At 37.8% G+C, this 12,532-nt stretch overlaps 1 long non-coding RNA gene across 1 annotated transcript; it reads right to left on the reverse strand.

Moving 5' to 3' along the window:
- Positions 1 to 5,298: 5,298 nt before the first annotated feature.
- LOC135196856 (uncharacterized) lies at positions 5,299 to 6,901 on the reverse strand. The gene is made up of 2 exons (XR_010310494.1): positions 6,832 to 6,901; positions 5,299 to 6,560 (listed from the first exon to the last, which is right to left on the reverse strand). It is a non-coding gene; the product is annotated as an uncharacterized LOC135196856 (long non-coding RNA).
- Positions 6,902 to 12,532: the final 5,631 nt, after the last annotated feature.

Here is a 12,532-nt window from a genome sequence, read left to right on the forward strand (position 1 = left end):
TGAGTCCAAGCGCACTTTCTCCGTTTAAAGAATAGATTATGCGATTAAGGATGTACTAGTTTCCCTTGTAATCATAAGTGAAACACAAGTTCTCAAGTCAAATATTCCATCTCATGTCATGATATCAGTCAAATGGTTTTACCTGGATCAGAAATAATTCTTTTGGTCGAATTATTCCTTTTGTATGGAACATGTCAACTTCATGGTTTATCACTCACTGAACGTCTTTATACAATTGTTAACGATAACTCGATGTTCTTCAATCACTTAAGGATTTATTTTATTAATTATACATATTTGATGGACGTTGAGGTATTTCATTATATAATACAATAATAATTGTTTACTTTAGCAACAATCATCTGGCTATATAAGATCTATACAAAGTAAATGAGGTTCCAACTGTGGGAAGCCAACGATTTCTCAAACCAATTAACATTTACTGAAATCCCTACTGGTCATGTGAGAGTTTTTTGCTGATCTATTATATAGATATCAGGATGTTTGGGATAGAGATGCTCTTCAAAGGAATCAAGTTCTTAGTAATCATATTAGTAGAATCAAACAAGAGCCGAACGTGAAGAGTTTGTGTTAGTTTATGCATACTTTGCTGAGCTATATAATTCAGTATTCCTTTACCGAATACAGTTGATGACATTTAGTTCGTGCTGCGAGATGAGTATTTCAGTCTTTGTATTTTCTTTGGTTGTTCAGTATGTTGTTTGGGTTGAGATGTAGTGCATGGATCACGATTGCTGGCAGGATAACTTCCGCTTTGCCGGTAGATTATGTGCAAATGGATTAGAAGTAACAGTTTTCTAGTCTGTGTTGTTTTTACAGGAGGTCGGAGTGTTCAGTTTGGTTTAGGTTCTCTAAACGTAAGCTATGTGGCCCTAATGTCTGGTATGAGTTATGTTGAATTAGTAGTTATTGTGATTTTGCCTAACCCAACCACAGTTAATAGTGTTCATTAGAACTAAGGGATAACTTTTTACTATTCAAGGATTTTTCTCATTTATAACATAACATACTACTTCACAGTATTAACAATGGATGGTGTTGAATTTCTTGTTTGAATAGTTTAGACCACAAAATAGTTTTGATACACTTAAATGGTTTTGTTCCCCAAGGTTAAATATTAGTATTGCATTTTGGTTCCTGATAATAAACTTTTTTTTTGCCATTTATGAATCTTTTTTATGACAAATAATATTATTAGGTGCACTCACGTAAGCAAAGAGTTGATGTTTTTTTTCCTGTTATCGCTCCATAAGACAAAGTTATAGTAATATTTTATACAGTATTAAGTCTGATTACAGTCAATGCTTTGTTCATCAACAGGCTTTTATACACAGTTCGTAGTTTTCTTCCAATAGGTTATACATACTTTGTGTTTTCAAAGGTTTTTGGTTCAGTCCTGACAGGGAGTTAAATATGATTTTATTAGGAATCTGCAGCTCGGATAACATTATACGTGTTAGGTTATACTGATACGGATTATATGTGTTCGGATTACCTTAGACCTCTTAAGTTACACGAAATCTAATTATATGTGTTCGGATTACATTAGACGTGTTAGGTTACACTTAAGTGGATAATAACAATAATTTTGATCAATACTGCATGATCCTAGGTGAGTTACACAGTATTATTCACGATTCTCTTGCTGATCATATTTGTTTACACGAGGACCTTAATTCTCATCCCAAAAAACAATTTTATAATGAACTTACTCGCTTCTGTCAAAATCATTCCCTCCATATTAGCGATGTCATGCTCCTCCCTCCCTCCTCCTATTCATAATACAAAATACAGCGGACACAATTACAACCTCCAGGCTGGACCATTGCATCACATCTCCACAACTTCATGATTCTATTATCACCTACAATATTCACTTCGATCTTGCAACAGGCTACTATCACATCCCATTACAGGTTTCATTCAGTACCCAATCCCTCCCTACCGTAAACCCCCTAACTGACCGCCCACTATATATAGCTGTAAACTGGGATTTTAAAAACCGACAGAAAACCAGATACTTTAGAACGACCACGGAAACCAGGTTCGGCCAATAGTTCAACCGGCAGACGCCTTACTTTGTATTAACACAAATTGTAGAAATGGCCACCACAGGAGGGATCTGAATTAATTCTCGTAATTCTCGTAATATACCTGGATGGAATGATTTGATTAAAGATCTGGATTTATATTCATGAGAAATGTTTTTACTGTGGAGGCAAAATGGTAACCCGAGGGAAGGACTCTGCATTGCTAATGAGAACAAGCGAGAGCGCAGTTCAAACCTGCTCTTAAGCATTGCAGATTAAGTGAAAAGCAACTAAGAGCCGATGCAATGTCTAGAAACTTAGAGTCCGGTGATTATCCTCGTCTTTGGAAAGATATCCAGTCCTTAATTCCCAAAACTGAAAAGTAGGGGAAGCAGTCGGTGACGAGGCTATTGCAAGTATGTGGGGCGATCACTTCAGCAATATCCTGAATTACATAAACGATCAAGACTCCCGAAGGGATGTAGATAACCTCCTTACTGATAACATTGTTTCATTTTGCAGATCGTATTAAGCCAGGTAACATCAGCGATGCCATAAACAGCCCACATAATAATAAATCGCCCGGCTGCGATGGCCTTCCCTTAGAAGCTTCCAAATTCTTCCAGACTCCCTACTCATAGTTCACTTGATACCATTAATCAAAAACAAGCTAACCGATGCAGCTGACCCTGGTAATTACCGGCCAATTGCAATCACAACGATCGCGTCGAAGTTACTCGAGTCGGTTCTTCTAGCGAGACTTCTCCCCTTCCTACGCACCACTGACAACCAGTTCAGATTTAAAGAAACCACTCAACCGGCACCTACATCTACATATTGAAAGAATTGCTGAACTATTACTTATCATCAGCCTCTCCTGTTTTTCTGTTTTGTGGACGTGAAAAAAGTATTTGACAGAGTAAACTACTTGAAGGTCTTCCTGAAGCTGCATAAAAAAGGCACACCCCTATATTTAATTGGTATGTTATATTGCTGGTTCTCCACACAACAATTCTGTGTCAAATGGGGTAACGTATTGTCGCACACATTCGGCTCCCTAAACGGGCTTCGGCAAGGAGGCATTCTCTTTCCATACCTGTTTAATACGTCCACAGATGCCTTGAATGTCAAACTGAACTCACTCCAATCGGATGCACTGTCAATGAAACAACTATAAACAACCTCTGTTACGCCGACGATATGGTTCTAATTTCCCCATCAGCTCAAGGTCTCCAACGACTCATCGACACTTGCCGCCAATATGCAGAGGAACTTGATATCCTATACAACGAAACCAAGACCTAGTGCATGTCTCTGCTCCTGAAATCGCTTAAGCAAATTGCAGAGCCACAAAGTTTCCTCGGAAATCATCGGCTGGAATTCGTGCACGAATTTCCGTATTTGGGTCACATTATCACGGACGACCTAAAAATACGGCAGACATAGAGCAGAGGGGTCGTAAACTACTTATGTGCAACTGACAACATGATTGCAAGGAGGTTTGCCTTCTATCAACGAGACTTGAAACTGCAGCTCTTCCGCTCGTATTGCTGCAGTATCTGTGTGTGCTCCCTGTGGAAGAACTACACCAGGGAGACCAAGAGACGTATCACTGTTGTTCACAATGACATTCTGAGACGCCTCACAAACACTCCTCACTACCACCCCCACACAGACATTCACAGTAAACCACCTGGACAATTTAAAAATCATTGTAAGGCGAACAATGTCCAGTCTGATCATCCGACTGCGAAACAGCAGCAATTCGCTCATACAAAGCATCCTAAGTAGTGAGGCAAGAAGATCTAAATTGTGGCCACGGAAGATGGGAAAAGGAGGCGTTAGTTCCCTCAGTAACTTAATCTGTCATTATTATTGTATTGCTATGATTATTGTCACTAATGGTATTTTCTTTTTTTTTCACTATTATTGTGATTATAGTCAATATAGTTTTTACATTCAATTTTTTAACTATTCTCAATCTTAGTATGGTTATGACCATTATTTTGATTACTATCTTTTATACTACCTCAACAAGTATGGATATTTGCCGATTAATCTTTGGGTTTTTTTTATCATGTTATCTTATGTATCTAGACTGTATGTTATTGTCTATTCTTTGTATATTCCATGTATATGGCCTTGAACTGAAAATAAAAATTATTATTATTATTATTATTATTATATGTTTTCGGATTTCCTTAACGTGTTAGGTGACATCAATGCGGATTATATGTGTTCGGATTACCTTAGACATTTTATGTTACACTAATTTGTATCACATGTGTTTGGATTACTTTAGACATGTTAGGTTACACTTATTCGGATTACGTGTTAAGTTAGGATTATATGTGTTCGGAATACATCAGACATGTTAGGTTACACTAATTCGGATTATATGTGTTCAGAAGACCTTAGACATGTTACGTTAAACTAATTCAGATTATGTGTGTTCAGATTACATTAGACGTGCTAGGTTACACTAATTTGGATTATATGTGTTCGAAATACATTATACATGTTAATTATTTACACCAATACAGGTTATATGTGTTCAGATTACATTACACGTGTTAGGTTACACAAATACGGATTATATGTGCTCGGTTTGCCTTAGATGTGTTAAGTTACACTAATTCGGATTACGTGTGTTCTGAATACATTATATGTGTTAGGTTACACTATTTCTGATTATATGGGTTCCGGATTATATTAAACATATTAGGTTACACTAATTCAGATTATATGTGTCCAGAATACATTAAACACTAAGTCGGATTAGGTGTCTTCGGATTACGGTAGACATGTTAGATTGCACTAATTCGGATCATATGTGTTCGGATTACACTAGACACGTAAGGTTGCCCTAATTCAGGTTATATGTGTCCAGAATACATTAAACATTAATTCGGATTACATATATTCGGAATACATTAGACATGTAAGGTTACACTAATTTGGATTACATGTGTTTGGATTACCTTAGACTTGTTAGGTTAGGATTATAAGTGTTCGGAATACATTAGACATGTTAGGTTACATTAATGCAAATTATATGTGTTCAGAATACAATAGACGTTTCAGTTACACTAATTCTGATTATAATATATTAGACGTGTTAGGTTACACTAATTCAGATTATGTGTTTGGATTACATTAGACGTGGTTATGACAATGAGAGATGAAAGGAATTATTTCCTGGAAATTCACTTGCAAGATAAGATTAGGTAGAAAGGCAGACACCAAATACTTTGACCGGTCAATAAAATATATTTCTACTCTGCAGTATCACAGATATAGATCTATCAAATACAACAGTAATACAATACAATGGCCATTGGTAATAATAAAATAATACAATGAATTCTCAAACACACAACGCAATGAAATATGTACTCTTTGGCTGAGCATAACAATGACATCATCTTTGACGATGTACGGGAACAATCAACAACCATCCAGGGAGACAACCAACGTAAGGTTTTTCTCCTGGATCTGTAGAGGCACTAGGAGGAGATCTGGTGGGCTAAACTTCCAAGGGACACTCGTGGAGCTATCCGTCAAAAGAACTTCTCCTGAGGTCACCTTTTTGAAAAGCAGCCCGAGATTCCGTTTGTATCCAGCGTCGATCAGATGTCGAAGACTTTTGAATGGCAAACCAAGACGACAGTTTTTACAAAATAACTCTTCCTCTCGGATTGGCTCTTCGTTTTCTTCTTCTTCTTCTTCTTCTTCTTCTTCTTTGGTTTACCCTTTCGCTTCTCCCTACTGGCACAACAACTTAGGGACATTAACACAGTTATTTTAATCTTATTTAAACAAATAAATGATTTATGATTTGGGGGATATACTGGGATGTAACTCGTGGAGATGGGGTTTGAAGATTTCTCCAGTGTGGAATAGTTGATTTTGAAAAAGAAAAAAAGAATTATGGAGTGAGTTTGAAAAGAGGGGGAAGCGTTGGAATTGTACGAAATGAGGTAGTTTGATGATAATGAATGACACTAATTTAACGAGGCAATTTCACTGACTAGGATTCTCTAATTCTCCCCAAAATGAAATGTTCTCTCTGTGTTTGCACAGCAATACCCTTCAGAGAAATGACCTCTTGGTGATCACCTGACTGAAGGACCACATGGAAGGTCGTTCATTTTTGGGGTCTTTTAGATAAGAGAGTTGTTGGGACTGATGGGACTTGAAGGATTTAGGATTTTAAACAATGACCAGAGGGTTGGGGAAGATGTCGCTGCCAGGGAAGGCGAAGGGGTCACCATGAATGAAGGAGATTCCTCGGCCACGTCCTCGTCCAGTGGGGCGAATGCGAACACCATTTTTGAATTCCTTGGCTTCCCGACACGAGGGGCACAGAGGCCCACACGATCTCCTGGCGCAGCAGGAGGGGAAGGAAGGGCATAGCACAAGGGCGTCGCAAACAGCAGCCAGTGTGACGAAAGCCACCAGAAGAACAACGACGAAGCGCAGAGAAGCCATTACGTCTAGCACAAACACCTGAGGGGATAGTCAGTAAGAATATCTCCCAACAAATCAACAGAAAAACAAATTTCGAATAAATTATTCTAAATGCATCTAATGATTTCACATCCATTTCATTTGTATACATAAAATCTCAAATTAATTGTTTTACCATTGAAATAAAACTAGTGTACTTATTTTGAACAGTCATTATATGGCTTGAATCATTAAAATATACTTCCCTGAACCTAGATATCAAAAGAAGTGAAATTCATCAAAGCATCTTATTCATTTGATGTTCACTTACCTGAAGTGAGGCAAAAGATAAACCAGTGCGTTCCCGTGCGGGTGTGGTGAGCAAGTATGCCTGGGACGTGTTGTCCTCAGCCTTATATACAGTCAAACTTCCCTCGTGGTTCACCTCTTTCCGAGGAGAGAAAGCGTTGCTGGTGCTGCAACTTCCGCTGTTGTGCCATCTTTTTTTTTCAGAAACCACGCATAAGTCTATTGTTAATTATTTACTTTTTTTCATTGCATAATATATAAGATATTAGGTACTTTTTGCATGTAATATAATTCATTACTAATAACCGTCCGTGTAGTTATATTTCCATGTATATAAAAAGAATACACACGCACACACAACGAGTAATGAAAAGAAACATCGAGTATTGAAAAGCAACATTATCTTCTTCTTTCCCACCGTTATCCCTACACTAAGGGGTCGGTTGCCTGATGCGCCTTTCCTTACAACATCAGGCATGGTTTATTATTTGGCAAAGGGGTTTTTACGACCGCATGCCCTTGCTGTCATCAACCACAGGTATTGGCGGTAGGCCTAGCCTTTTACTAAAAAGTAAGACTACAAGGCAGCATCTGTCTTTTTAGCCGCCTTTTACGACACACAAGACAACCGGTTGTAGTATTCTTACAACCCTACCACAGGGTGGTATGAAAAGAAACATTTTCATTATGCTTAAATACGATTAGGTAAAAGTTGGCCTTTTCGAGAGTTATGGAACAAGTCACCTGTGCTATAGTTATAGTCATTCATATTTGGTGCTGCATGTGTGGATTAAATGCACGTTACCTAATTTCTTGAATGTTTAATATTTGTCTGTATGTTAAAAATAAAACGTGTCTAATGTTTTTCCAGAGCAACCATGTATATGTGCATGACCCGTACATTCGACAGTACCTGTGACATTGCCTCTGTGCGTTATTTATGGAGAGTTGCAAACCTTTCAGAGTGTGAATTTGGATGTTATTATGTACTGTATGAATGTACTACAGTTGAGCATCTTGTTAAGCCTATGGAGATTTTATGAACGGATGCGCACTGTATTAATCTGTGCAGACGGTGTGAAGTTTGCATTTTTTTTCTCCTTCTTCTTCTTTTATGAAATCTTCTTACTGGTTGCTTTCATATTTTATCATTATTTCGTGCGGCTGATGTCTCGAGTCGTTTTCACATGCTAACATGTTAATCCGGTCACATGTGACTGTTTCTAAGCCTTTATTACCTCCTGGTATGTACCACATAGCATAAAGTATGTTCAACTCCTTCGGTTTTCTTAAGCAGAATTCTATTTAGATATGTTATTTATCATATTTTAGTTTTGTTCTTTTTTGTTGAACATATTGACTGTTTAGGCCTTTCTCTACACATATATATTTTATTTAGGTTACTTTTTGCGCAAGTCTATTTAAGTCTATTTAAGTGCGTGCGACCGATAGCTGTGACATTCCTCTTAAACATTCCTCATTATTTCAATTTTAATTTTAACAGAGAAAACATGATCACGGTATTTCTCGAGCGTTGTAGATTTGCAGCTTTTATAAAATCAATTTTCTCTTTATTGCAATGGATGCCACAGCACCTGAAGATCTTTAGATTCCATGGAAGTTCGTTGAACCAGTGGTTTCCCGTTTACCAATAATGGTCATTAACATTAAGACCTATGCATTTTTCCTTCATCTTTGATTTTCGCACCTCCAGTATCGCTGTTGGTGCTGTGCCTGTAAGTTCTTCATGACTGATTGACTGACTTCGACGAAGTAAATACTCGACTTGACGAAAATTAACATTTTTAGTCAAATCAATATTGCAAGTTTCCCAGGATAATATATATGCAATTCACAGACAGATTAAAAAATGATCCGCTCATATTCCCAGATTTTCCTGCAGACTGGAAAAAAGACTCATTAAAAAGTTGTATATTCATATGCAAAGACAATATTCTTCAGTCAACTTGAAAGTCCTGCTTGTGATAACATGCAAGTCCTCCCAAGTAACTCAGGAAGAAGAGAGTTGCCATCCTCGTCCCAGAAATCAGAGAAGAAACTACTCCCCCCCCCCGGCTCCCAGCTGGGTTCGTACTCTTGCGTCAGGCATGATAATAACAGAACAGCGTGGAACTTTAAAACTTGGAAAAAAAAAAATACCAACTGGAGAACAAATGTATTGCTGATCTGTTATCATCAAGCCCACCACAAGTGAACAAACCTAACTACGTCGATTCTTCAGTAACTTTCTTGGCCAGTATTTATGAAGTACAGCCTCTAACCAAAATAAGACAATCTTGCACATGTCATAGTCTGCCTGCTTATGGTCGGGGTTAAGATGCAGAAAAGTCACTAGTCAGTATTTGACCTTAGCAGAGTGATGAACAAGAAAACCCTCATCCAAGGTCGTGAGAGGAGAGAGAAAGTGTGGGGCCAAACGTTTGCTCCAGTGACCTTTCATATCCTTATTATCCTGGTATGGTATCCAGCCTACGTCACAAAAATGCCCAGCATCGCCGGGACGGACTACTCCAGTGGTGGCCGGTAATAAAGTTACAGGAAAGAAGTAACAGTAAAATAAGTCATAATTTTCTCTCGGAAAAAAGTCACATCAATCTTTGGTGGCCAGAAATAAAATCACAGGGGAATATTCATAATATTTCTCCCGGGTCACAATCATTTTTGATGCTGACAGTTTTTGCTTGTGTCTTTTGGGGTCATCCCCAACGGGCTTTCACTAACCACGACGCAAAGGTTTTGAAACCCTTGGGGGTCGCTGTTTAGGAAAAATTAATGTGACTTTATTTTTTTCTGCCCTTGACTTGTTTACCTGGATTCAACCCCGTACTCTGCTCATCCTGTTCCAGAATGGGTAATCACCCGCGAGATGGCTGTTTCGCAGTCAGTAAGACCAATTGGAGATTGCTTTTTAATACATGCCACGATTGTCTTATATGACTTCCACTTCTATATTCAGCTGAGGCTCTGCGATGTCACACTGACGTCACCAGAGGTCCGTCATTCCCTTTACTGTTAAGCTGTGCTTCATTTCCCCGAAATGTTTCATATTTGTACAAACAAGTCACTGTATTGTTTATTATGATGTGAGTATATTTTGAAATATAATAATAGTTACGTCTGAACAAGACCAATGCATTAATTTATCATAATATCTTTGCATTCTGTCAATATTCTGAATAAATATCATACTACATAAGGGGCGAAACGTAACCACATATTTACTTTTCAGTGTGATGTTAGATACTATGGGTAACGAATTCCATGTCTGGTCATTCCGATGATCAGTTCAGGTTCAGTCTCTCACGAATATCCTCTCAATATTGTGGAAAATGAGAGTAATTTGGTGCTGGCTCACTGAAGGGTTCATACGTCCCTAATATTATGGTCATTTATGACGGAGTGGTTACGTTATTGACTAAAATGATAATAAATAAATCATCTTCATCTTCTCCTATCATTGAGACTTCTTTCATTTCAATCAGTAGCGGATTTAAGGGGGGTCCACCTGGTCACGTGCCCCCCACCCCCATTGGATAGATTAATGTGTAAATCTCAAAAATGTAATTAAATTTTGATAATGTGTACCCACTACACTCAAGTAAAATATTGATTGAAATTTGTGCACGAATTTCCGTATCTGGGTCACATTATCACCGACAACCTAAAAGATACGGCAGACATCGAACAGAGGCGTCTTAAACTATGTGCAACTGTCAACATGATTGCAAGGAGGTTTGCCTTCTGTCACCGAGACGTGAAACTGCTGCTCTTCCGCTCGTACTGCTACAGTATCTATGGGTGTTCCCTCTGGACGAACTATACCCGAGAGACCATGAGACGCATCACTGTTGTGCACAATGACATTCTGAGACGCCTCACAAACACTCCCCGCTACCACTCCGCCACACAGATTTTCATAGAAAACCACCCGGACAATTTAAAAATCATTGTTAGGTGAACAATGTCCAGTCTGGTAACCCGAGTGAGAAACAGCAGCAACTCGCTCATACAAAGCATCATTAGGAGTGAAGCAAGAAGAAGATCTGAATTGTGGGAAAGATGGGAAAATGAGGCGTTTGTCCCCCAAGGACTTAATCTCTGTATTGGCAAGATGTCATCTGCAGATTTTGTCATTATTATATTTATTGCTGATATTTTAATTTTTCATTATTACTGTGATTACTATCAAGTTAAAGTTTTTTTGCATTCAATTTTCGTATTTAGCACTCTGGACCTGACTATTTTAACCACCTAAGGTCTCTAGTTGAAATTTAAGTTATATAATCTGTGCACTAACTGTTATAACTCTCAATGCATTTTTTTTCTCACCAATTTTATTACTGTTATTACCAGTATTATGATTACTATCTTTTATGCTACCTCAGCTATTTTGTGGATAAGTGCCGATTATTCTTATTTTTATCATGTTGTCTCATGTATCTAGATTGTGTATGTTACTGTCTGTATTATGTATATTCTATGTATATGGCCCTGAGCTGAAATAAAGGATATTATTATTATTATTATTATTATTATTATTATTATTATTATTATTATTATTATTATTGCCAAAGAAACTTCCACTGCTACTTCTTGTAAGCTACAGGTACTGGAAACAATGTAACAATCTTCAGAATTATAATCTCTCTCTCTCTCTCTCTCTCTCTCTCTCTCTTTCTTTCTTTGATAGAAACAACTTGTTGTTAAACAGCCAACATGGCTTCAGACAAAACACATCCTGCCTATCAACCCTCTTGGAGTTTTTCCATAACATGCTTGCTATTTACGACAGTAGTAGAGCAGTAGATAGAATCTACTTAGATTTCCAAAATGCCTTTGATAAAGTTCCACACAATGAAACTAATGACAAAAGTTAGAGCTTTAGGAATTGTAGGAGAAACAGCAGACTGGGTCGAAGACTGGCTAACTAATAGAAAAGAGAGTCATAATAAATGGTGAAGTATCAGAATGGGCAGATGTGACAAGCGGAGTTCCTCAAGTTTCTGTCTTTGGCCCGCTCTTGTTTTTTTATTTACTTTAATGACATTGATGTAGGTTTAACTCGCAGGATAGCCAAATTTGCACATGACACCAAACTAGGTGTAAATGCAGCAGACCCAGATACAGTGGAAAGTTTCAGAAATTATCTAACGTAAATAGGAGAGGGGTAAAAAATATGGCAAGTGCCTATTAAGCTGGATAAATGTAAAGTGTTACAATTAGGAACAAACAACCCTCATGCCAACTACATCCCGTTGGGGATGACATAAATAGTGTACAAGAAGAAGAGGACCTTGGAGTTAGTACCAAGTACTTAAAATCCACAAAACAATGCATAAAGGCTGAAAAGAAGGTACAGAAGCTAGTGGGATACATACAGAGGCAGTTCAGATACAGAAATGAGGAAACGGTGCTGCAGCTCTCTACATCAATAGTTAGACCACATCTTGAATATGCAGTACAATTTTGGTCACTAACACTAAGAAAGGACAGAAATAGACTAGAAGGGGTACAAGCAAGAGCCACAAAGTTAATTCCATCCATCAGGCAAATAGGTTACCAAAGACGACTAGAGAGTTTGAACATGTATGACCTAGAAACACGACGATTGCGAGGATAACTAACTGAGACATTCAAAATTCTGGAAGGCTTAGCAAAAGTAGACAGTAACCTCTTCACATTAAACGAAAACCAGAAAAGAA

Source organism: Macrobrachium nipponense, chromosome 18, assembly GCF_015104395.2.
Source record: "Macrobrachium nipponense isolate FS-2020 chromosome 18, ASM1510439v2, whole genome shotgun sequence".
Classification (NCBI taxonomy): domain Eukaryota; kingdom Metazoa; phylum Arthropoda; class Malacostraca; order Decapoda; family Palaemonidae; genus Macrobrachium; species Macrobrachium nipponense.